Genomic DNA, 27,629 nt, shown 5'->3' on the forward strand with positions numbered 1-27,629 from the left:
TGCATGTACATATCCATGACAACCCAGGTTTATATTTTTGAGTTTCAAATAGCTATGTCACCAAAAATATGTAAATTATTTTTAAAGATATAACAAGATAAAACTGTTTCCATAAATAGCCATTAGTTAGTAGTCCAACAAAAAATCTTCACAACAAATCACAAATTATAAAATGATTTTAATATTACTCTTAGAGGAACTAGAAAAAGTATTCTTTACCATGATTATAAAGAAGAGCAAAGAATCAAGGATCGCATGCCCTTCAGACGATTGTGAAGTCAAAAGGGACATGAAAATAAGAAAAAGTGTACAATGCCTCCTTAGATACTTGATGGAGCTCCATTTGGAAGTGCGATAGGGTAACTTCCCTTGAGCTAATATAGAACAGAGGAGAATAACAATAGGAGAAAGTGAATGTGAGCATTCAAGTAAAGGCGGCTGCTACTCTTTCCTTTCTTTAGTAACAGGTGCACATTCTTTAGATATGGAACTTTGAGAATAGAGTCAGGAATACTCTGCAGGTGAGAAAGCAGAAAATACCATGCCATTGGGTTGTGCTTATTCAGAGTAATCAGAAAGTCCCAGTAAACTCGTATGAAGCCCAGAGGTACTCTGCAGGAATAATCTGAATTTCTGAAAGAAGAAATCAAGGATATTATGAAAAAAAACGGACCAAACAGGTGTTTCGAAGTCTATTTTCTTATGTAGAATCTTGATTCTTCTTTTGTGTAATCAAAAAGGAAAAGTACACTGTTAATATAGTATTCTAATCATCTGTACACTAAAAAAGCATTGAAAGAAATGTCTTAAAATGTGGAATATAAATTTCAGATGTTTTCCAGTAGAATCTAAAGTTTTCTTTCAACAAAGGAAACTCTTACAAACCAATTAGAATAAAATGTGAGCATCAAGGAGAATCCCAAAGTACAAAATTAAGCATTTTAATCCCCCCTCAAACTAAATTATATTTTCAGTTTGTTAAGTTTGGTGAAGAATTCCAAAGAACTTATAAGTCTGCATAATAACATGGTACTTCATAAAGGCAGAGTCTGAGTACTCGATGATGTTAAATAAGGTGCACATTTATTCTTTTAGGCATATGTCTGTTATTTAGGTCAACTCTTCACTTTCAGACGAAATGAACTAGTAAATTTTTCTTTTATTTATGTATTTGACAGAGTAAAAGAAAATGTTATCAAATCATATTTTATTCTCTAGACATGTCCTCAGATGCCCCTTCATCCCCCCACCCCCTGCAGCTTTATTGAGAAATAATTGGCATATAACATTGTATAAGTTTAAGGTGTACAACCTGATGATCTGATATATGTATATACTGAAAAATGATTACCACAGTAAAGTTAGTTAATGCATCCATCACCTCATATAATTATTTTTTTGTGTGTGTTGAGAATATTTAAGATCTACTGTCTTAACAACTTTCAAGTGTGCAATAGAGTTCACTATAGTTACCATGCTGTGCATTAGATTTCCAGAACTTACACTAACTGGAGTTGTACCATTTGACCACATCTTCCCATATCCTCCTTACCCAAGCCAACTCCGTGGCAACCACCATTCTACTGTTTCTATGAATACCTCATATAAATAAAATTATGCAGTATGTGTCCTTCTGTGACTATCTTATTTTATCCATGTATTTGCATATTGCAGGACTTACTTTTTAAAGGCTGAATAATATTCCATCGTGTGCATATACCACATTTTCTTTATTCATTCATCCTTTGATGTACGTTTTCACATCTTGCCTATTAGAAACAGTGCTACAATGCACATTCAAGTTCTCTTTAGGATCCCGATTTCCATTCTTTGGAATACACACAAGTGGAATTGTTGTATCTTATGGTAGTTCTATTTTTAATTTTTTGAGGAATTTCCATAGTTTTCCATAATGGATGCACCATTTTGCATGCATACCAAGTACACAAGGGTTCCAATTTCTCCACATCCTCACCAACACTTACTGTTCTTTTTTTTTTAAAAAAAAAAATAATAGTCCTCTTAATAGGTGTGAGGTGATACCTCTTTGGAGTTTTGATATGCATGCATTTCTCTGATGATGAGTGATGTCAAACACCTTTTCACATACCTATTGGCTATTTGTATGTATTCTCTGGAGAAATGTCTGACAATTATTTAACCTGTTTTTCAATTGAGTTATAAGTTTTTGTTTTGGCTATTGAGTTGGAGGAGTTCAATTACACTCCAGGATAAACCTTAAATAGCAGTAGTGGAGATTGGTTGTTTTGCCTTGGCTTATATGTATCCTCCTTCCCCATTCTTCTGGAAACAGAAACACTCTTCCCTAAGAGCAATCAGTTCCATCTTTCCTGTTGAGTTATTCTCACACCAATCATATAACTCAGTTGATTGCTCCAGACTCTGACCACAGTGATTGGTTCTGGAATAAACATGTGACCCAAACTAAGCCAATCAGAGTTCATCGTGAATGTTTCTTCTGATTATTACATTACATTTGTTCCTCTTTTTTCCCCCCATAACTCCCCTCCTCCCAGTTCCCACCCCACCCTCCGCCCTCACTCCCCACCTACTGTCCTCTTCCATAGGTGCACGATTTTTGTCCAGTCTCTTTCCGCATGTCCCACACCCCTTTCCCCCCCAAGAATAGTCAGTCCATTCCCTTTCTATGTCCCTGATTCTATTATGATCACCAGATTATTTATTCACTTGATTCTTAGATTCACTTGTTGATAGATGCATATTTGTTGTTCATAATTTGTATCTTTACCTTTTTCTTCTTCTTCCTCTTCTTAAAGGATACCTTTCAGCATTTCATATAATACTGGTTTGGTGGTGATGAACTCCTTTAGCTTTTTCTTATCTGTGAAGCTCTTTATCTGACCTTCAGTTCTGAATGATAGCTTTGCTGGATAAAGTAATCTTGGTTGTAGGTTCTTGCTATTCATCACTTTGAATATTTCTTGCCACTCCCTTCTGGCCTGCAAACTTTCTGTTGAGAAATCAGCTGACAGACGTATGGGTACTCCCTTGTAGGTAACTGACTGTCTTTCTCTTGCTGCTTTTAAGATTCTCTCTCTGTCTTTTGCTCTTGGCATTTTAATTATGATGTGTCTTGGTGTGGTCCTCTTTGGATTCCTTTTGTTTGGGGTTCTCTGCGCTTCCTGGACCTGTAAGTCTATTTCTTTCACCAGGTGGGGGAAGTTTTCTGTCATTATTTCTTTGAATAGGTTTTCAATATCTTGCTCTCTCTCATCTTCTGGCACCCCTATAATTCTGATGTTGGTACGCTTGAAGCTGTCCCAGAGGCTCCTTACACTATCTTTGTATTTTCGGATTCTTTTTTCATTTTGCTTTTCCAGTTGGGTGTTTTTTGCTTCTTCGCGTTTTGAATCTTTGACTTGATTCTTGCGCTCCTCTGGTCTGCTGTTGGGTGTCTGTATAATATTCTTTATTTCAGTCAGTGTATGCTTAATTTCTAGTTGGTTCTTTATCACAACATCGAGGGTCTCATTAGATTTCTTGAGGATCTCACTACATTTATCAGCGGTCTCACCAGTCTTTTCGAGGGCCTTACTAAGTTTATCGGCAGCTTCTAGACTGTTCTTGAGAGACCTTAAAAGTGTGGTTTTGAGCTCTATATCTTCCATTTCTGACATTTGCATCCTGTTTCTTTGTCTCCACATTTTTTTATCTTTTCTTGGTGCACTCCCTAGTGGTCTTTGTACGCAGTCTTGTAGTTAAGCCTTGATTGTTGTCGGTAATACCAGAGGTGATTTGAACTCCAGGCTAACTGGCTATGAGAGTCAGCTGTGCCTGCAGTGGGAGAGCTTCTGTGCTGGATCTCTAGGGCGGTGCTAATCTAGCCTTTGCCTGAGGCTATCGGCAAATGGCTCTCCGCAGGGCTTGGGCAGGGCGGGTCCCCGGGGATCTACAGGGTGGGCGGAGCAAGCAGTTATGGCTGCTCTCAGTTCCGTCCCTAGGGGCTCTGCCTCTCAGAGTCCCAGCAACCGCTGCAAACCTCGGAGAGAAAGCTGCCTTCGAGTTCCGACCGAAGCCAGACAGTCCAGCTTCTCCCGTTTGAGTCTGGGTCCCCAGAGACTCGCCCGGATCTGGAGCTCAGAGTCTGAAACTCCCTACAGATCGAAAACAAGAACCGCGCCCTCCGCCGCCAGCCCGCTCCAGGCCCGCACTCCACACCTGAGTATTTCACTTCAGCACTGCGCCTCCTCTGAGTCTGGGTATGATATTCTCTTTCCTCCTAGTTGTAGAATTTCCACTCAGCCAGCCTTCCTGTGGTTCTGGATGATGTCCGTTCTGTCCTTTAGTTATATCTCTGAAGTGGTTGTTCGAGGCAGCAATCTCCGGCATTAACCTATGCCGCCATCTTGGTTTCTCCTGAATGTTTCTTCTAAATCTAGAGGAAAAGGCTACTGTTTGCTGAGTTAACTAAACCAATATGATATATGCCTGGATGTTATCTTGATACCACAAAGAGAAATTCTGCATGAGTACAAAGCTGAGTAGGAGCAAACAGAACTGGAAGACATAGAGAAACATGACAGCATTGCTTGAGACCAGAGCTAGTCTATCCAAAGCCAATAACACCAACTTGGATTTCCCAATCTGGGAACCAAATATTCCGTTTTACTTAAGCTGGTTTGAGTAGGGTGTTGTAAATTTCAACCTACAAGGGGTACATTTTGAACAAAGTGATAGCTCTATAATTTCTTAACATTAAATATAGTTTAAAAAACAAGAAATTTCTTAAAGAATGTTCTTTGCAGAATATTCTGTAACATAAAAGTTTTCCTTGCCCACTCTAACACTCATGACATGTATTTTTATCAGTTTAGTTCGTATCATCAGAATTATTTTTTCTTCATGTTTACAAAGGGAACATAGAAAGAACACTAAATATATATCTATATATCTATATATCTATATATCTATATATTTATGTATCTATATATCTATATACCTATATATCTATATATCATCTATATATCAATCTATCTGTATATCTATATAGCTATATATCTATCCTATCTAATAAAAGAGAAACATGGTAATTGGCGTATGACCGCTACCCTTCCCATTGGCTAATCAGCGAGATATGCAAATTAACTGCCAGCCAAGATGGCGGCCGGCAGCCAGGCAGCTTGAAACTAACATGAGGCTTGCTTGCTTCAGTGACGGAGGACTCCAACATTCCCCGCCTGCCTTGCCGGCCTCTGAGCCTGCAGTTTAAAAAACATTGTAACAAATATAGAAGCTAAACAAAACACCAGAAACCTGCTTTCAGCGAGCCCGGGATCTCAGAGCTGGAGTTGATACAGAGTTTCGATTATAGAACCTAAACAAACCAGATACCTTCTTTCAGCAGCGGATGCCTAAGAGCTGGAGCCTCAGAGCTAAAGCTGGCCCAAAATAAAAAAAAAAAAAGAAAAGAAAAAAAGGAGTGGTTGGGAGCTTCAGTCCCAGCCTGAAAACAGCCCTCAGCCCCTCACCCAGACTGGCCAGGCACCCCAGTGGGGACCCCGACCCTGAAGGGTGTGTGACCAGCTGCAAACAGCCATCATCCCCTCACCCAGGCTGGCCAGGCACCCCAGTGGGGACCCCCACCCTGAAGGGTGTGTGACCAGTTGCAAACAGCCATCATCCCCTCACCCAGGCTGGCCAGGCACCCCAGTGGGGACCCCCACCCTGATCCAGGACACCCTTCAGGGCAAACCAGCCGGCACCCACACGTGCACCAAACCTCTATCCTATATAGGAAAAGGGTAATATGCCTCCTAGCACCGGGATCAGCAGAGCCGCGAGGCCTCCCGGCACCGGGATCAGCATGACAGGGGGCAGCGCCCAAACCCCTTGATCGCCCTGCGGCTCTGTGTGTGACAGGGGTGGGGCCACAACCTCCATATCCACCCTGCTCTGTGTGTGACAGGGTGTGGCGCCCTAACCCCCCCCGCCATGGGCCTTGTTCTGTGTGTGACGGGGTAGAGCCATAACCTCCCCATCTGCCCTGCCCTGAGTGTGAGAGTGGCGGTGCCCCAACCCCCTGATCCGCCCTGCCCTGAGTGTGACAGGGGGCGGTGCCCCAACTCCCCTATAGGCCCTACTCTGTGAGTGACAGGGGGGAGCTCCTCAACCCTCTGATCGGCCCTGCTATGTGCGTGACAGGGGGGAGCTCCCCAACCCCCTGATTGGCCCTGCTCTGTGCATGACAGGGTACGGAGCCCCAACCCCCCTGATGGGCCCTGCTCTGTGCGTGACAGGGGGTGGCGCCGCAACCTCCCCATCGACCCTGCCTTGAGTGTGACAGGGGACGGTGCCCCAACCCCCCAATCGGCCCTACCCTGAGCATGACTGAGGGTGGCATCGCAACCTCCCAATCTGCCCTGCTCTGTGCGTGACAGGGGGCGGCACCCCAACTCCCCAATCGGCCCTGCTCTGAGCCCAACCAGGGGCTGCACCTAGGGATTGGGCCTGCCCTCTGCCACCCGGGAGCAGGCCTAAGCCAGCAGGTCGTTATCTCCCGAGGGGTCCCAGGCTGCAAGAGGGCACAGACCGGGCTGAGGGACCCCCCCCCCCCCCCGAGTGCACAAATTTTTGTGCACCGGGCCTCTAGTATATATATAAAAGCCTAAGCGACTGGTTGACTGGTCACTATGACTCGCACTGACCACCAGGGGACAGATACTCAACACAGAGGATCGGGCTCCCTTCTGTCTGGATCAGGCCTGCAGGAATCGGGCCCAAACAGGCTATCCAACATCCCCCGCGGGGTCCTGGATTGCAAGAGGGTGCAGGCCAGGCCAAAGGACACCACTGGGTGCACTGAGCCTCTAATATATGTATATACAGTGTATTGTCCCTTTTATAGATATAAATAGTTATTTTTATATGTTTTAAAATAACTGAATCTCTTATGTATGGTTGTATGTTTTTGCATCTTGTTCCATTTGCTTACCAATATGCTGTAGTGCTCCTTAAAGTGTTAGTGTATTGATCCATCTTTTTAAAAATGCTAAATAGCTCCATTGATGTGGATGTATTGCCACTTGTCTACTTCCTTACTAATAGACATTTGCATTGTTTTTCCTTTATAAATATACACAATGATACAATAATCATCCAATTCTAGGTCTTTCAAAGTCAGCACCTGGCTTATATGTGCCTTGAATGGTATTGTTGGATGTAGGAAATGAGGCAACACCCATGTCCTTGGAACCTTGGAAGAGTATGTTTTCTCCTGAAGAGTATGTTTTCTCAGCAGCTGGTAGCTTTGCATAATTTATTAATATTTCCTCAGTGAACAAACATTTGTTAAATTACTGAATCATGTGAAGCACTGTCCCTAAAGCTCAGATAGAAAGATTGAATAAACTCACTTCCTGTCTTTAAGGAGTTTACATTAACAATAATTATGAAAAGAATATATACCATATACACATTATTATGTGCCAAGCATTTTGCTAAGCAACCTTTTTAAAAGTAGCCTTTTATTTTTAAAAGTGACCTTTTATTTTTAAAAGTGACCTTTTATTTTTAAAAGTGACCTTTTATTTTTCAACTACAGTTGACATAATTTATTATTTAATCTTCAGAGGACCCTTCACATCATTTTTGTTTCACAGATCAAATGAAGAGCCTAATGTCACACGGTTAATAAGGCTCAGGGATACAACTTGACTCCAACCTCCCTGTCTTCAAATCCCAGGTTTATAAACATTTGATCAATGGCATCTAGAATAAACACAAACATTTAATTTTGTTTGTATTGTGTGAGAACTGGTTAGAAGGACAGTGATGGAGAGAGGGGCATGCCACAGGCCTGATCTATTAAGGATGTGCACAGGGAAGACACGGACTTTGAGAAAAGGAGGCTGGATGCTTACGAAGCCTTAGTGTCAGGAAATGCTAAACATACCACCGAGCTCCCATTCAGTTCTCATTACTTCTCAAAATTCTCAAGGATTGGGTTCCTCTTTCGTTGATTATTTTGGAATGTATGGGTGGTAAGTTATTCACCTGTGTTTCCCTAACTCACAATACTCAAGAAATGTCTGCTAAGCCCTAACCGGTTTGGCTCAGTGGATAGAGCATCAGCCTGTGGACTGAAGGGTCCCAGGTGCGATTCTGGGCAAGGACATGTACCTTGGTTGCGGGCACATCCCCAGCAGGGGGTGTGCAGGAGGCAGCTGATTGATGTTTCTCTCTCATCAATGTTTCTAAATCTCTACCCCTCTCCCTTCTTCTCTGTAAAAAATCAATAAAATATATATTTTTTTTAAAAAGAAATGTCTGTTAAATAAAATAAAATAAATTAAAATGTGTGCCCTGGCTGGATGGCTCAGTTTGTTGGAGAGTCATGCCATACACCAAAAAAGATTATAGGTTTGATTCCCAATCAGGGCACATACCTAGGTTGTGGATTTGATCCCTGGTCGGGGAGCATACAGGAGGCAACTGATTGATGTTCTCTCTCTCTCTCTCTCTCTCTCTCTCTCGCTCTCGCTCTCGCTCTCGCTCTCGCTCTCGCTCTCGCTCTCCTTTCCTCTCTTTCTAAAAAATGAATAAAAATATATCCTTGGGTGAAGATTAAAAATATTAAAACAAGTAACATAGCTCTAGCTATATGCAGATATTGAAGAGCCTAACACTGGGGTTTCACAGTGCATTGCAAGGCACAGGTTAATTTGTTCCCATTTAAAATCGCTGTGTGTTAAAAATAGACCTTGGAACCTTTGGAACAGAAACTATCTAAAATATAAGTGTGTATATTCTCCTTCCTCTCTTCATTATTAAAACAATATACACGATTGAGAACCAAGATGGCGGCGATATAGGCAGACGTGTCCCAGGTCGTGTCCCGGAGCAAATGGAGCGAGCAGCTGAAGCTAGTAACACTCACACCGAATTGGCGAAATTGCTCAGCTGGTGAGAGGCTTTGCAGCCGGGAAGAGCAGAACTCCCCTGGAAAGGTAAAAAAAAACCAGGGATTTGGGCAGGAAAGTTTGCCAGACCTCTGAGCCCAGAGAGTCGGAGGGAGACCGCGTGGCAGACAGCCGCGTCCCTTGGGACAGGCACAGCCCCTGACGGGGGAAAGGAGAACCGCGGGATTCCTGGCGCCGCCAGGGAAATTGAGAGCTGGGTTCTGTGACCGCGGAGGACTGAGCCTAAAGGGGGCAGCCTGAAGAGCTGACCTGACCATGCAGTCCCGGTAAGAGAAGAAGCTTACAGAAACCAAGCCTTCCCCGTTTCCGCGGCCGGTGTTTGTTTGTTTGTTTTCACTGAATCCTGTTCATGGGACATTTCGGATACAGACACTCACCTGTGCTGAAGAGAGGGAGAGTGTGCTGAGGAGTGGAATCTGGGGAGAGACTGGGGAAAGAGGGGGAGCCGGGAGAGGTGGTAGTGAATTGAGTGCTGAGACACCCCAGAGCCCGGGACTGGGGCAGCCACCCGCTCCTGAGAGGGAGTCTCCTCCCCCCAGCCCCCAGGCAAGGAGCACAGCCACACCCAGATTCCACCCTGTAAGAGATCAAGGATTAAGATAACCTGATCAGTCCCTGGGAGTTAACAGGGTCTGGCCTATAGAGGGATTTTCAATCCCAGCAACAACATAGCGCCGGTAACTAACTATTACGCAGTCAGCTCTGGGCAGTGAACTTCCACTGGACAGAGAGGCCCTATAGCCTCAGAGGCCAACCCCAGAACACTGCCACCCAGAGGCTGACCCACAAAATGACTCTTTGCTAAACACAAAATAAGGCAGTCTGGGAAATAAATGCGGCATGCTTTAAAATAAGGACTGTGGTTTACAACACAGAGGAACAGTATATCGCAGGGAAACTCAACACTCTCCTGAATACCTGGAAGGTCTAAGGCGAGCCACACTGAAGAATAGAAGAAACGAAGGACTTTCACTACTGCAATTTTTTTTCTTTTTTCACTTTTTAACTAAGAAACCAATCTTTTTTTCATTCTTTTTTTTTTCTGTTCTTTTTTTTTCTTTCTTTTCTTCTTTTTCCATCACCTGATTTTACCCTTTTAATTACTACCTTCTTATTTTTAACCAGTATTATTACTGCTACCATTTTACCATTTTTTTTAAAGTGCCATTTTATTTTTTCTTTATTTTATTTTGGGATTAGTGTTCACCATTCTATTTTCATCGTTATATTATTGGTTGTTTCTAGTTTGCATTCATATCCAGGGAGCTGTTGCTGGAATTTGTTGGGATTAATGGCTGTTCTATAGGAGTATTCTCCTCATATAAAAAGTCTCTTCCCTCTTCCACTTCATTCTCTCTTTTCGCTCTTTTTTTTTTTTTTTCTTTTCTTTTCTCGCTTTTATTTTCCCCCTTCCTTTTCCCCAATTTCATTTTTGCACTCCCTTTTTTTGGTCCCTACTTTTCTTTTCCTTTTTCTCTTTTATCTTTTTCTCTTCCCTCTTCCTTATCCCCTAATTCTCTTAATTCAGGTGGTCACCTTTAATTGGGGTTATTAATATCGTGAATATATTTGTGTATAGTGCCTGGTACGTGGTGCCTTGTTGTGTTGTATTTTGTGCCTTTAAATCAACGCAGCAGATCCAAGCAACAGCAACCTCCTGAGCACCTCATCCTCTGCTGAGGAACAGCAGCTGTACGTGAAACCTCGCCCCACCAGCCGGAAGAGCCACCACAGCTGTGAACAGCACCCACCAGAGGAGCTGCTGCCAACTGAAGAGCAGCTGCTACCGCAACCGCCCGAAGAGCAACCACAGACCAAGGAGTCACTGCCACCAAGGGAGCAACCACTGAACAACTCAACGTCTAGATATGTCAGTGAGATCAAACATGGGTAGACAAAGAAACCCCCAAAGGAAAGAGAAGGAGGACTCTCCAGAAAAGCAGCTAAGTAATACAGAGGCATGCAACATGACAGATAAAGAATTCAGAATAAGGATCCTAGAGTGCATAAACCGGATGGAGGAAAAAATCGACAACCTCTGCAAGAAGCAAGAAGAAACAGATGAAAAAATCGATAACATATGGAAGAAGCTAGAAGAAACAGATGAAAAAATCGATAACATATGGAAGAAGCTAGAAGAAACAGATGAAAAAATCAACAACCTAAGTAAGACCCAAGAAGAAATGAAGAGTGATATAGCTGCAATGAAAAACTCCATTGAAAGTATCAACAGTAGACTAGGAGAAGCGGAGGACCGAATTAGTGAATTAGAAGACAAGGAAGCAAAACACACCCAAAATGTACTGCAATTGGAGAAAAAAATTAAAAGACAGGAGGAGAGCCTAAGGGAGCTTTGGGACAACATGAAACGAAACAACATACGAATAATAGGAGTACCAGAACAACAGAAAGATGAACAAGGATTAGAAAACCTACTCGAAGAAATAATATCAGAAAACTTTCCTGAGGTGGGGAAGAAAAAAGTCACACAAGCCCAGAGAGTCCCAAACAAGGTGAACCCGAAAAGACCCACACCAAGACACATCATAATCACCATGGCAAATGTTCAGGACAAAGAGAGAATCTTACAGGCTGCAAGAGAGAGACGGAAAGTTACATACAAGGGATCTCCCATTAGATTGTCAAATGACTTCTCAACAGAAACACATCAGGCCAGAAAAGAATGGACTGAAATTTACAAAGTGATGCAAAGCAAAGGACTGAATCCAAGAATACTCTATCCAGCAAGGCTATCATTCAAACTTGAAGGGGAAATAAGAAGCTTCACAGACAAAAAAAGACTAAGGGAGTTTGTCACCACCAAGCCAGCAATGCAAGGAATGCTAAAGGGACTGGTATAAAAAGAAGAAATAAAAAGCTCAGAAAGAAAACAGCCACACAAAAAAAGAAATGGCTACAAACAAGTACCTTTCAATAATAACTTTAAACGTAAACGGACTAAATGCTCCAACCAAAAGACATCGAGTGGCTGAATGGATAAAAAAACATGACCCATACATCTGCTGTCTACAAGAAACCCACCTCATTAGAAGGGACTCACACAGACTGAAAGTGAAAGGATGGAAAAATATCTTTCAGGCAAATGGAAAGGAAAAGAAAGCTGGGGTAGCAATACTTATATCGGACAAAATAGACCTCAAAGTGAAGGCCTTAACAAGAGATAAGGAAGGCCACTTCATAATACTAAAGGGATCAATACAACAAGAAGATATAACCCTGGTAAACATATATGCACCCAATGTAGGAGCACCCAAATTCATAAAAAAACTCCTGGAAAATATCAAAGGAGAGATCGACAACAATACAATCATAGTAGGGGACTTTAATACACCATTGACAGCACTGGATAAGTCCTATAGACAAACAATCAGCAAAGATACAGCAATCCTAAATGACTCACTAGATCAGATGGACTTAATAGACATCTTCAGAACACTTCACCCCAAAGCCAGAGAATATACGTTCTTCTCAGGTGCTCATGGGACATATTCAAAAATAGACCACATATTGGGTCACAAGCAAAGTATCCCCAAATTCAAGAAGATTGAAATCATAAAAAGCGTCTTCGCAGACCACGATGGCATAATATTAGAAATAAACTACAATAAAAACAACCCAAAATACTCCAACACCTGGAAGCTGAATAGCATGCTATTAAATATTGATTGGGTTACCAATGAGATCAAAGAAGAAATTAAAAACATCCTGGAAACTAATGACAATGAAAACACAACAATCCAAAACCTATGGGACACATTGAAAGCAGTCCTGAGAGGGAAGTTTATAGCTCTACAGGCCTATCTCAAAAAACAAGAAAAAATGGTAGTAAATCATCTAACTCTACAACTCAAAGAATTAGAAAGAGAGCAACAAGAAAACCCCAGAGTGAGCAGAAGGAAGGAGATAATAAAGATTAGAGCAGAAATAAATGACATAGAGACCAAAAAAACAATACAGAAAATCAATGAAACCAAGAGCTGGTTCTTTGAAAGGATAAACAAGATTGATAAACCTCTAGCCAGACTCACCAAGAAGCAGAGAGAGAGGACCCAAATAAATAAAATCAGAAACGATAGAGGCGAAATAACAACAGACCCCACAGAAATACAAATGATTGTTAAAAAATACTATGGACAGCTCTACTCCAACAAACTAGACAACCTGGAGGAAATGGACAAATTCTTAGAAAAATACAGCATTCCAAAACTCAATCAGGAAGAATCTAAAAATCTCAACAGGCCAATAACTATGGAAGAAATTGAAGCAGTCATCAAAAAGCTTCCATCAAACAAAAGCCCAGGACCAGACGGCTTCACAGGGGAGTTTTACCAAACATTCAAGGAAGAACTAAAACCTATCCTCCTCAGACTACTACAAAAAATTCAAGAGGAAGGAACACTTCCAAGCTCATTCTATGAAGCCAGCATCACCCTAATACCAAAACCAGGTAAAGACAACACAATGAAAGAGAATTACAGGCCAATATCCCTCATGAACATAGATGCCAAAATCCTCAACAAAATCTTAGCAAATCGGATCCAGCAGTACATCAGAAAGATCATACACCATGACCAAGTAGGATTTATCCCAGGGATGCAAGGATGGTACAATATCCGCAAATCAATAAACGTGATACATCACATAAACAAATTGAAAGAAAAAAACCACATGGTCATATCAATTGATGCAGAAAAAGCATTTGACAAAATTCAACACCCATTTTTGATAAAAACTCTCAGCAAGGTGGGAGTAGAAGGATCATACCTCAACATAATAAAAGCCATATATGACAGGCCCACAGCCAACATCATACTCAACGGACAAAAACTAACACCATTTCCCCTAAGAACAGGAACAAGACAGGGATGCCCCCTCTCACCACTCCTGTTCAACATAGTACTGGAAGTGTTAGCCATTGCAATTCGGCAAGAAGAAGAAATAAAAGGCATCCAAATTGGAAAAGAGGAAGTAAAACTGTCCTTATTTGCAGACGACATGATATTATACATACAAAACCCTAGAGATTCCATCAAAAAGCTACTAGACTTAATACATGAATTTGGCAATGTAGCAGGATACAAAATTAACCCCAAGAAATCTGAGGCATTTCTATACACCAATAGTGAACTTTCAGAAAGAGAGATTATAAAAACAATCCCGTTTACCATTGCACCGAAAAAACTAAGCTACCTAGGAATAAACTTAACTAAAGAGGTAAAAGACCTCTACTCAGAAAACTACAGGACGTTGAAAAAAGACATAGAGGAAGACATAAACAGATGGAAGAACATACCGTGTTCATGGATTGGTAGAATCAACATCATCATAATGTCCATACTACCCAAAACAATCTATAAATTCAACGCACTTCCCATTAAAGTACCAACAGCATACTTCAGAGATCTAGAACGAACTTTCCAAAAATTCATCTGGAATAAAAAAAGACCCCGAATAGCTGCAGCAATCCTGAAAAAGAACAAAGTAGGTGGGATCTCAATACCAGATATCAAGTTGTATTACAAAGCCACTGTTCTCAAAACTGCCTGGTACTGGCACAAGAATAGGCATATAGATCAATGGAATAGAATAGAGAGCCCAGAAATCGGCCCGAACCAATATGCTCAATTAATATTTGACAAAGGAGGCAAGAACATACAATGGAGCCAAGATAGTCTCTTCAATAAATGGTGTTGGGAAAATTGGACAGATATATGCAAGAAAATGAAACTGGACCACCAACTTACACCATACACAAAAATAAACTCAAAATGGATAAAGGACTTAAATGTACGACAGGAAACCATAAAAATTCTCGAAGAATCCAAAGGCAAGAAAATCTCAGACATATGCCGAAGCAGTTTCTTCACTGATACAGCTCCTAGGGCACTTGAAACTAAAGAAAAAATGAACAAATGGGACTACATCAAAATAAAAAGCTTCTGCACAGCAAAAGAAACCATCAACAAAACAACGAGAAAACCCACTGTGTGGGAAAACATATTTGCCAATGACATATCTGATAAGGGCCTAATCTCCAAAATTTATAGGGAACTCATACAACTTAACAAAAGGAAGATAAACAATCCAATCAAAAAATGGGCAAAGGACCTAAATAGACACCTTTCAAAAGAGGACATTCAGAAAGCCAAGAGACATATGAAAACATGCTCAAAGTCACTAATCATCCGAGAGATGCAAATCAAAACAGCAATGAGGTACCATCTCACACCTGTCAGACTGGCTATCATCAACAAATCAACAAATGACAAGTGCTGGAGAGGATGTGGAGAAAAAGGAACACTTGTGCACTGCTGGTGGGAATGCAGACTGGTGCAGCCACTATGGAAAACAGTATGGAGTTTCCTTAAAAAACTGAAAATGGAACTCCCATTTGACCCTGTGATCCCACTTCTAGGAATATATCCCAAGAAACCAGAAACACCAATCAGAAAGGATATATGCACCCCTATGTTCATAGCAGCACAATTCACCATAGCTAAGATCTGGAAACAGCCTAAGTGCCCATCAGTAGATGAATGGATTAGAAAACTGTGGTACATCTACACGATGGAATACTATGCTGCTGTAAAAAGGAAGGAACTCTTACCATTTGCAACGTCATGGATGGAACTGGAGAGCATTATGCTAAGTGAAATAAGCCAGTCAATAAAGGAAAAATACCACATGATCTCACTCATTCATGGACAATAGAGACCATTATAAACTTTTGAACAATAATAGATACAGAGGCAGAGCTGCCTCAAACAGATTGTCAAACTGCAGCGGGAAGGCCGGGGAGGGTTGGGGGGCAGGAGGTAGGGGGGTAAGAGATCAACTAAAGGACTTGTATGCATGCATATAAGCATAACCAATGTACATAAGACACGGGGCGATATGGGAGGCTAGGGGACTGTCTAGGGCGGGGGGATAAAATGGATACATATGTAATACCCTTTGTAATACTTTAAGCAATAAAAAAAAAAAAAAAAAAAAAAAAAAAAAAAAAAAAACAATATACACATACCTGTCATTAAACCCTCCTCCACCCCATCCCCACCAATACACCCAGGGCAATAAAATTTATACAGTCTGGGAAAGGTTAATGGAAACCAAATTCAACTATTCTTCCTCATCTGAGAACTCTGTCCCAGAGCTATCCTGAAGTCCTAGGCCCACACTTGACAGAAAGCCTCAAGAGATCTGGACTGCATACTCGGTGATTCTTTTAAGTCAATCTCCAGTGTGAATGGAAATCAGGTTAAAATAGTATTTTAAAACTCAGCCTGTTTCAAGGGCTCTAATCACATAACAGACTCAAAAAATAACTTCATTCACAGCCAATCCTGCTGACTCTAGGTCTCACAGGGAGAAAACGCTGCCTCTGGATAAAGAAGGCGCACAACTCAGGCCTCGGACCTTCTGGAAGCAGCAGCAGCACTGCAAACAGGGCTGTGCAAGTGGTACTAATTAAGTGGTACTTTCTGACCAACATTTCATTTTCCAGGGACCTAGAAATCATCTCCCTGCCCTCTCTGCCTTGACAAATAACCTATCCAGTTCCAGAGTTACATCAAAAGCCTGCCTTGAAAAGGATTCAAAAAGATTCCCTCCTTTCTCTCACGACCATATTTCATTTTATACTTCATTACTGATTCTTAAATGGGGATGATGGGGGCGGTAGAAGAGAACTGTCTGAAGTTTGAAATTCTCAATATGACATAGTTGTTCTTCCATTTGATAAAATTGGTAGAAGCAGAAGTGCCACATTTTTCTTGATTCCTCAGGAAATAAGAAATATTACAAAATAAATTTTTTTACTCTGCTAAAATTACCAGATAAAATTTAAAACTTACAGTATTTCTGCAAGTACTAGAATATATCTAAAATAAATTATACCTTTGCTTGAATTTTTATAAATAATATGAAAAGTAAATTAAATTTTACCTAACAACCTGGGACATAATAATACATGCCATTATTATGTGATATGCTATAATAATACTTTCAGATACAACTGAGGTGTATTGGATGTTGTTTAGGAATGCTTTGCTGTTATGGGATTTATGTTAAATTTTTATGTTTTGAAGGTTTTTTTTGAAGGATAGTTTTTTTAAAATTTTAATTTAATTTTTATTTTTCAGTAACAGTTGACATACAATGTTATGTTAGTTTTAGGTGTACAACCCAGTGATTAGATGTTATGTAACTTATTAAGTGTCCCTCTCTTTTTCTTCTGTCAACTGTTCACAGAATTCTCCAGAGCAAAGTATGTAGCTAGCACATGGTAGAGTGATGCCTAGGAAGATCTTAGGAAAAGCATAAGCCAAGAATTTCATACCCAGCTAAGCAATCGTTTGAGTATAAATGCTACAGGAAAGCGTATTTGAACATATAAGAACTCAGAGAATATTTCCCCAAGAAAGTTTCCATGAAAGAGTTAAAAATTTCTTGAAAGTCAAAGAATAAATTTCAGCAGAAGAAGATGACAATGGAAGAAGAATAGCAAGTGGCAGTGACTATTGAATCTGTCTAATTCTAGGATAAAGGGAAAAAAATCAAACTTACATCCATTATGGTCATAGAACTATAAATGTAGAGATAATATAACTACCAAATTTGAATAAAGAAGGAGAATGCAGTAGATGTATGTTGATTTTTCTCTCTTTTTAGAGCTGAGAATTCAAAATATGTCACATATAGCTGATAAATCAAGTAACAGAAATAGTGGTATATTCAATAGTATCAGGACTAATAAAAATGTGTTAAAATTTGCGAAGGAAAAGACAGTAAGGAAGGCAAGTGAGAGGGAGTGAAAAAATACTAAATTAAACACCACATATACAGGAAAGCCAATAAATTTTGTCTAAATAAATAGGAGTACACACAAAATACAAGGACAGAATTAGGCCTAACAAATTGGTCTTCTAAATAATCATTTTAATAATTTTATTATCCATTGATAGAGATGCTTAAAACCAAATCATAACTATATGTAGTACACAAGAAATGAACTTAAATTGATTAGAAGTGGTAAAAATAACAGTTGTGAACAAAAGTATTTTAGAAAAATGCAACTAAAATGAGTTTAAGAGTTATGAACTTAATAGTAAATAAGGTTAAGTTTAGTGCCATAAACATTAAACCAAAGCAAAAAAAAAATTCAATGATGATCGCTTCTCGGCCTTTTGGCTAAGATCAAGTGTAGTAAAAAAAATTCAATGATGATCAAGAGTTCAACCCACTAAAGATTTAATACGTATGATATCTTTAAGTAAAATAATATAGCACTAAATTTATAAAGCAAAAACTATAGAAAATATAAGATGTCATAGGATTCTTAATTCCTCTTTCTCAGCTCACATGAGATCAAGTGGATGAGAAATAATCAAAGCCATCTATCTTACACCTAAAGAACAAAACTAAAAAGGTAACTGATAATAAAATTTCTATATCATGTAAACCAGGACAATAACTTCTTTTGAAGTAATGGTGGAATAGACACTCAAAAATTAACCCTGTTGCCCTGGTGGGTTTGGCTCAGTGGATAGAGCGTTGGCCTGCAGACTGAAGGGTCCTAGATTAGATTCTGGTCAAGGGCACAGGCCCAGCTTGCTTTACAGGCTCGGTCCCCAGTAGGGGGCGTGCAGGAGGCAGCTGATCCATGATTCTCTCTCATCATTGATGTTTCTATCTCTCTCTTCCTCTCCCTTCCTCTCTGAAATCAATAAAAAAATATTTTTTTAAAAAATTAACCCTGCATTGGGCCATGTTGAAAACCTCAGTAAATCTCCCCAAAATATAGTCAGTAAATATACATGTGTTTTGGAGGAAATAAATATAAAATTACAGAATACATAGAAAATATAGATGTGAAAATTATTTTAGAAGTAGCTAAAGCCAGAGTAAAGAGAAAATATGAAGTCTTAAGTATCTATATAATAATAAAAAGGAAATTACTGAATAATTATCCAACCTTACCCAAGAACTTTGAAAAAGAAGAGCAAAATAAAATAAGCAATGCAAAACTAAAGAAATGGTAAAGAAAAATGAAAAGCAAATAACTGAGTCCAGAAATTTTTAAAATTTGATATACAAAAGCTTGCTGTACATATGTAAAGAATTATGTATCTTCTCACACTCTTGGTGGGAATGTAAATAAATACAACTTATCTGAAGGGCAATTTGGCCATCTTTGTCAAAAATAAAAGACCCCAGACCTAGCAATTTTCCTGCGAGAAAGTTATCTGCAGAGTATTCACCCATGAGCTCAATGACACATGCACACAGATACAATGTGCATCATTGTTTATAGCAGCAAACGTTTTTTAACAACATAACCATTCTTCTATAGATGAACTGCATTATGTAAATCCAAATAAAAAGATATTTAGTTGCTATTTTAAAAATGAGGAAATTCTATATGTACCAATATGGAATGGGCACCACATGGAAACAACAAGATGGACAACAGTGAGTATTTCATATTTCCATTATTATAAAAACATTTTCCAAGCTCTCGTGTGAATGTTCTGAGTGTCTTTTTACTTCAACTATCTGCCATCAGCAAGTGAAAAATGTACGTTATAAAAACCATACTGTGATACATCTACGTTTCCTTTCAGAAGAGGTATAAGAACTATGGCTTGCTTTTCAATCAATTTATATGTCATAGCTGATTTTATGATAATGAGGGTTTTTAAAGTCTGAACATATGTTATAAATAACTAGAAGTGTATGTCTTTAATCACAGATAAAACTGCAAAATCCTTGTTAATAAGAATTTTATCACCTTCAACTTGTGCTGCTATAAACTGCAAGAGAAATGATTCTGAGATTTACTGCATAATAACTTAAAGATTTATTTTTCAACTCAAAGTCAGCGCTAAAAGCCAAGTCACTTTAGAGGGCATTGTATTATGTATTCTCAAGAAAAGTGCTAATGTTGATTGCCTAGTACCTTGCTTCTAAGGATTTAATGACTTGACAAATTTCTTTACAATTATTATTGTATTTATGTTAGTAAATCTTCCATTATTAAAAGTCTTCAACCTCAGAGAAACTTTAAATGAGAGAACAAATACAATTTGAGGGGGAAAAGGGAATTCTGTGTTTCCATTTCTCTGGATCATTAATGCCTAATGAAAATAATATAAATAAGGAATATTTTTAATTTATGAATTTCAACCCATTAAAGGCATACCTGAGATACTGCAGGTTCTGTTCCAGACCACTGCAATAAAAGAAGTATCCCATAAAGCTGATAGTAATCTTTTTCCTTTGGAGGGTCTTCCGTTCAATTTGTAAAAAAGTGCAACATGTGTGAAGCACAATAAAGCAATGTGCAATAAAACGAGGTAGGCTGTGTATTTCAAATGAACTGAAACACACAGAGGAGAGACCTGGGGAGATATTATGTAGATACTAGAAGGCCAGCACACGAAATCGCGCAGCCCTGCCTACCCGTGCACACAGCCCCGCCCACCTGTGCTGGTCTTTGGTCATTACAGCGTTAGGGCCACTGGGTTTTTATAATATAGATAGTCTGTCCTCACATTAGAGTGACTCAGCACTGGCTCTTCCTTGCCTTATTGCTTTTCCAAGAAGGTTGAAACCATCAGGGAGTAAAGTACATACTCATCTCTTCTTTATTACCTCCTTACTCTATTAAGGCAAAATTTGAACTGTCAAAATGATGACAAGATCCTCAGTAAAGTAACTTTTGGATGACTGTGTACATTTATTTCAACTCTTTAAATAGAACCTACTCCATTTCAGGCACTGTACTTGGCAGATACAAAGAAAAAAATCAACTGTGGCCATACCCTGAAGAAAGTCTAGAAGAGACACAAGGTTGATAAAAAAAAAAAGAAAAGAAAAGAAAAGAAAAAGTCAGCATAATATTAAATAAAGAGAACTTGAGAAAGAGCCCCTAACTGTCATGATAACCAATGGCTAACATTTATGCCATCATAGCAGCATTTTATATATTATCTCACAAAGTCTTTTAACACCCCTGTGAGGTTGGCAGGCTCTGAAAAGTCACTAGCAATACTGAGCCCAGAGGAAGTAGGACCGTCAGATCATCTTGGCAATGTGCCTCATATGTAGGTAACAATGCATGTCACATGGCGGCTGTCTATTTTACTCTTTCTTCCCAACTAGGTGCTAAGCTTAGCATATATGCTGCCATTATGTAAATATTACACTATTTTAAATTTGTATTTTTTAAAAATGTATTTTATTGATTTTTTACAGAGAGGAAGGGAGAGGGATAGAGAGTTAGAAACATCAATGAGAGAGAAACATCGATCAGCTGCCTCCTGCATGCTCCCTACTGGGTATGGGCCCACAACCAAGCTACATGCCCCTGCCCGGAATAGAATCTGGGACCCTTCAGTCTGCAGGCCGACGCTCCATCCACTGAGCCAAACCGGTTAGGGCTTAAATTTGTATTTTTAACAATGTTTGTACTTCCTTAAAGTTGGTGCCTTGGGAACACACCCCTGTTCACTTTTATACTTTTATCTCAGAGTAATTTTGCAGTTCAGCCCAAGGAGGGTCACAGATGCCCTGTCACGCCCTAGGGCCCTGGCTCATAAGTGGTAGAGTGAGACTTGCAGCTGGGCTAACCTGACTCTGAAGTCCATGCCTTTATACTACATCTCCCATAGAAGACAAAATTCTGTACAGTAGCTCCCCCTCATCTGTCTCAGGAAATAGGTTCCAAGACCTCCAGTAGATGCCCGAAACCACAGATAGGACCCAACCCAATATATACAGTGGGGCCTTGACTTACGAGTTTAATTCGTTCTGTGATGGAGCTCGTAACTCAAATTACTCGTATGTCAAATCCACAGTGAATGAGTGAGACACGTGATGCTGGGCTGATGTTGTGGCGTTCACTGTGACGTTCGCTGCGCCAACTAGCGGTGGGGTATCTGAAGCTGGCTCTTAACTTGAATTTTAGTTCGCAACTCAAAGCAAAAAATCGGCCGAGAGACAGCTCGTATCTCGAAAAACTCGTTAGTCGGGACACTCATAAGTCAAGGCCCCACTGTACTGTGTTTTTTTATACGTCCATTCCTATGATAAAATTTAATTTATAAATTAGGAACAATAAGAGATTAATAACAATAACAAAATAGAACAATTATAACAATATACAGTCATAAAAGTTTCGTGAATGAGGTCTCTCTCTCTCAGTATATCTTATTAAATTGAACTTACCCTTCTTCAAACATTCTGGCGTCTTCACAATTCCAAACATAGAAGATATATTCTTAGCAACCTCAGCATTCTTATTAAATAGAGAACTTTCACCCTTTCAACCGAAGAACTTTATAGCTTCTCTTTGGCATATCTGAATTGCCAGCATCACTATGCTTGCACGTTTTAGAGCCCTAACGAAGTCACATACGGGCGAGATGAACACAAGCACTGCGAGACCAGGGACAGCGATCTGATAACCCAGATGGCAGCTGCCACGTGACTAAGGGGTGGGACGGCACCAAGTTCTCACGAGATTTCATCACGCTACTCTGAATGGCACACAATTTAAAACTTATGACTTGTTTATTTCTGGAATTTTCCACTTAATATTCAGGCTGCCATTGACTACGGGTAACTGAAATGGCAGAAAGTAAAACGGACATAATCAGGGACTACAGCACCCCAAAATGAGACACAACAAACACAGTGAGCACCTTCATTTTTTTTTGTAATTTAGGAACCTTACTTTTACATAGTCTAATTTAGAGTATTTCCTTTCAAACTCTTTTAATGTTTTGCAATCTGAGGTGCATGTAGCCATTTTTCCTTAAGCCGATGTTAGAACACCAGGAGAAAATTTATTTTGGCGCTGTGAGGGTGAGCCTGGAGGCAGCAGTGATGTCAAAGTTCAAATCTTACACAGCAAAAAAATTTTGGATTTTATGATCTTGGAGTTCTCCAAAAGTAATTTTATTTTACATATATCCACAGAAAAAATTTAGTTTCAAATTGTCACTTGAAATGACTGCTTATGCCTTACATCTCTCATCCAGTGCTATTGTGCATTTATTTTATACACACACACACACACACACACACACACATATATGAATTATGTTTAAAACATGTATTTCAGGTTTTGTAAGCAAAACACTTACAGGCAGTCCTCGGGTTACCTTGGACTCAACGTATGTTGTTTCGTGGTTACGTCGCCATCTCCCATTTATTTATTAAAAAAAAAAAAAGTTCCGTCATTTTGACGTATGTACATATGTGCTTTATGTTTTTTATGATTTATTTACCACAGTCAAGGTTAGTAATTGTTATCTTTTTTTAAATTTTTTCTTACTGTTTCACTTCATTACTGCTGTGTGTGTGTGCTCCATGTGAGTGATGTAGGTGCTTATGTAGGTGGGTTCCAACTTACAGCGAAAATTGCATTATGTCGCACCATAGGAATGGATCTCCAACATAACCAGAGGGCCTACTGTAGAGGGCCATGCATTTTTGTATGGATGTGTATTATTAATAACATTAGATTTAATACTGTAGTTCATATCATTTTGAAGAGAATTTTTGGTTTTGAATTCTAGACTGCATCATTCTCTTCGTTGGTGACAATGCTTTTCAACCATTGCACAATATTCTTTATATAAAGTAAAATTGGTTGTGAAAAATTCCTTTTGTAGAGATGAGAAGTTGGGCAATAGGGGATACTTAAAATACCTCACAGGAAAAATTCTTGGTCTTTGCTTATTCAGGATGGCAGTTTCTAGAAACCTTCCAATTCAGGTACAAATTCCTTGAATAATATAAAAGAAAGCCCACTTCTTGAGTAAAGTTGGCTTCGTGCTTATTGTGGAATGGGAAAGGTTTCTTCAGTTAGATCATTTTGAAGGAGGAAAAAGACAGTTGGGTTGCATCCCAGGCAAATATATTTTGACCTGCTGCTAACTGAAGTTTGCTAGCCTGCAAAGTAACAATGGACTCAAGGCATCTTTAAGTATGAAGAGACCTTACATATTATTTAGTCCAATTTCTTCATTTTACATCAGGAAAACTGAGGCCCAGAAAGAAATGAATCTGGAACTTTGACTCCCCTTGGTAACTGCAGTGTAGCCACGTGCTCTGCCTGCCTGGCTGAGGTACTGGACAGTTTACTCTGTATGTTTTTGGTGTTCATTCTAGAAAAAATACTGACTTCTGCGCATGGGCCACAAAGTTTCAATCGCACTGTACAAGCGCGCCTGCACGTGGTATTTTGTGGAAGAGCCACACTCAAGGGGCCAAAGAGCCGCATGTGGCTCGTGAGCCGCAGTTTGCCGACCACTGGTCTAGAGAAATTAACCTTGCTATATATTAAACATTTCACTTTACTAGAAAACATGACTAATAATTTCCAGATACAGTGTTATATCCTAAAAGAAGAGTTCCACCCCAGCTATAAATACAGGCTTTATCAAATAACCTTAACTTTCAACTAAATCCAGAATACCTCTATAGGTGCATCAGCTGTGTTCTCTCCCTAATTACCTAGGAAATGATACACATAGAATTTGTGCTCCAAGTTGGGAGAGTCAGTTTACTTTATAAGCAGATGGACTAACCAAAAATCCAGCCTAAATTTTTGCTGTTTAGTCATTCATTCAACAGGCATTTACTGAGTGCTTACTATGTGCCAAACTCCCCAACTTGTGCTTGAGATACACATACTAAGTCAAAACAGATGGCAAAGACACCAACAATAAACAAGTAAAAATAAGAAAATCGCAGAAAATTAAAAAGTGAAGGCAAACCTTCAATGTATTGTAAGCCAACTGGAACGACCTTGAGGCTGCAGTGAGTGAGCGAGGCCCATTCTGGGATTAAACGTTTGTACCCAATACACACTAATGTATTTTCATTCTAATTATTTAATAGTTCAAATGTATTAAAATGAAACTTGAGATAAACCCGAAGCATTCCACTGAATGCTAGTGTCCTACAAGAAACAGTTTGCTCTATGCATTATATATTTGCTGCACATTAACATCAATTACAGAGAATTTAAGAAACAGCAATGCAGAGGCCTCACCAAGACCAACTGAATCAGAACCTCAATATGTTTTAAAATTCCCCAGATGACTCTGATACACGTGAGTATTAAAATCCATCGCTCAAAATTAATCTAAAAATCTCCATGTTCTAGCAACCAGATTGTGTGTTGGGGTCCCTCACTCTACAGCAGGGGTGGGGAACCTTTTTTCTGCCAAGGGCCATTTGGACATTTATAACATCATTTGTTGGCCATACAAAATCATCAACTTAGAAATTAGCCTGCTATATTTGTCAAACATTTAATTAATTCACCCTTAATGCCTTGGCAGGCCCAGACCAAATGATTTCACTTGCCTTATATGGTTTATGGGCTCGACATTCCCACCCCTGCATTATGGGTCAAACCTAAGCTGACTTCTATTAGTTCAGGTACATTGAGAAGTTGAGAAAAGCCATAAGGGCATGGGTTATGGAGTCAAATAATTCCTGGTTTGAATACTCTCAATTGCTGTATAGACTTGGGCAAATCATTAAATATGTTAAGCCTTTGTTTCTTTATAATACCACCAGTATTAACCTCATTGTTCATCAGCTAATTAATATGTTGTGTTTATCACTGCCCCAAGGTATACAGTAACTGATCAGTAAATGCCAACTAGAATAATTAATAATTCAAGAAACAGACTAGTTTGTTTTTTTTTACCCACTTTTGTTTGAAAGCAAATCTAATTTCTTGTTCTTAGGATTAACTTCTAATGCTTTAAATAAGAATAACTGATTGTGATCAACTTGATATCCACATAATCCCTATGATTATTTTATTAAATGACGTTCATAGTAAGATTAAAATGTACTTATATCTCAAATTATTCATCATCATACTTAGAAAAACTACTGTAAGCATTCTTCAGGATCCTTAAGAGACATAACACATTATTAATATAGGATCAGAAAAATTTTACCCCCTTGAAAATTTGCAGACTCTTAGAAAAGAATGTTCAATGTCACTTGTGAATGTATTCCAAATTGCTTTGGAAAGAAAAGTCATGATAGGTTGATGTGGATAAGGAAAAACAAATATCACGTGATCTCACTTATATGTGGAATCTAATGAACAAAATAGGTCCAGAGGCATGGACGCATGGACTAGACAGACAAATGTGAGAGGAGAGGGGGTGGAGAGGATGGGAAGAGATTAGCCTAAGAATTTATATGCATATATTCATAGCCCATGAACACAGACAATAGTGTGCTGAAGACCTGTTATGGAGCAGGGGCTGGGTGAAGGAGGCACGGCGGGTGGAGGGATTAGGGAGCATATGTAATACTCTCAAAAACAAAATAATAATAATGATAATGAGCATCTTCCTGACAACCATCCTCCAAGACCAAATCACTTGAAAGTGCTTTAAGTCAGAACACTCATTTAAAAAGTGCTTCCATGAGAATTATCTTAAGAATATCAAAGCCCGATATAATTTCCATAAAGGATAAACATTTAAATGCTCTGCTTCTGCCTCCTACACACACACATAAATGAGAAAGGGCTTCCTTCACAGTAATAATCCACATTGGACACGTACTGACTTTTCTTAGACCCAGGTTTATTTTCCAAATATTAATAGATGAAACACAGTACATTATCAACAAAAATCCTAACACCTACACTATGCTGAGAGAACATTTTGGTTTGCTGAATTAACGAATGTTAGAGTGTTGAAGCCCCAAAATATTTTTGCCTAACAAAATAACAAAAGTGTCACAACTTTTTAAAAATCTGAAGCAAATTACCATGAGTGTGTCTATAATGCTATCTAAACATCTTTAAAGGTACTACTTTTATTTCAAAAAGTTCTAAAGGCTAGTCCAGCTGGCATGGCTCAGAGGCTGAGCGTTGATCTATGAACCAGGAGGTCACAATTGTATTCCTGGTCAGGGAACATGCCTGGGTTGCGGGCTCAATCCCCAGTGTGGGGCGTGAGGGAGGCAGCTGAACAATGATTCTCTCTCATCATTGATGTTTCTATCGCTCTCTCTCCTGTCTCCCTTCCTTTCTGAAATTACTTTTTTTTTAAAGTTCTAAAGGTTATAGCTGTAAATTTCAAAATATGTTGGATTGTACTATTTTCTATCCTGTGGTCACCTGAACCTACAGACAGTATCATTTGTCTAACTTCTGCCTCTTTCACAGTAGACCAGAATAATATTAAACCAATGGCAGTCTCTACAGAATTTTATTACACTACAAAGATTATATCAATTAAGATATATAAGTCAAAACAAATTATTCTGATTTTTTATTAATATATATTTTTCAGAAACTTAAAACTCTGATTAAAGTTCAGAGTTATTAGTCTACAAATGTTTTGTTGCATCAATATTGTTTTAATTATTACAAAGATACAAAAATACAGATTTGTGATAGTCTAACATTTAACTGACACTTAATATTGGAGTGCAGATGGCAAGTAATAAAAGAAATTGGGTTAGATATAAGCTATTTTTATTCTTTTATAGATAGAAGGAATCAAGTAGCTTAGTAAGAAAGATCTAAGCAGAAGAGCACACTATTGTTGAAACGGAAAGAATTAAATTATGCAAAAACTATGAGGACAGATTGTC

The 27,629-nt window shown here is 39.2% G+C and overlaps 1 protein-coding gene and 1 pseudogene across 4 annotated transcripts in view; one reads left to right on the forward strand and one right to left on the reverse strand.

Moving 5' to 3' along the window:
* Nucleotides 1-27,629, reverse strand: part of TRPM3 (transient receptor potential cation channel subfamily M member 3) — a 713,055-nt gene that overhangs the window by 476,796 nt on the left and 208,630 nt on the right. The window lies entirely within an intron of this gene.
* Nucleotides 18,151-18,224, forward strand: LOC132212950 (U2 spliceosomal RNA; annotated as a pseudogene).

This window comes from Myotis daubentonii, chromosome 11 (genome assembly GCF_963259705.1).
Source record: "Myotis daubentonii chromosome 11, mMyoDau2.1, whole genome shotgun sequence".
NCBI lineage: Eukaryota > Metazoa > Chordata > Mammalia > Chiroptera > Vespertilionidae > Myotis > Myotis daubentonii.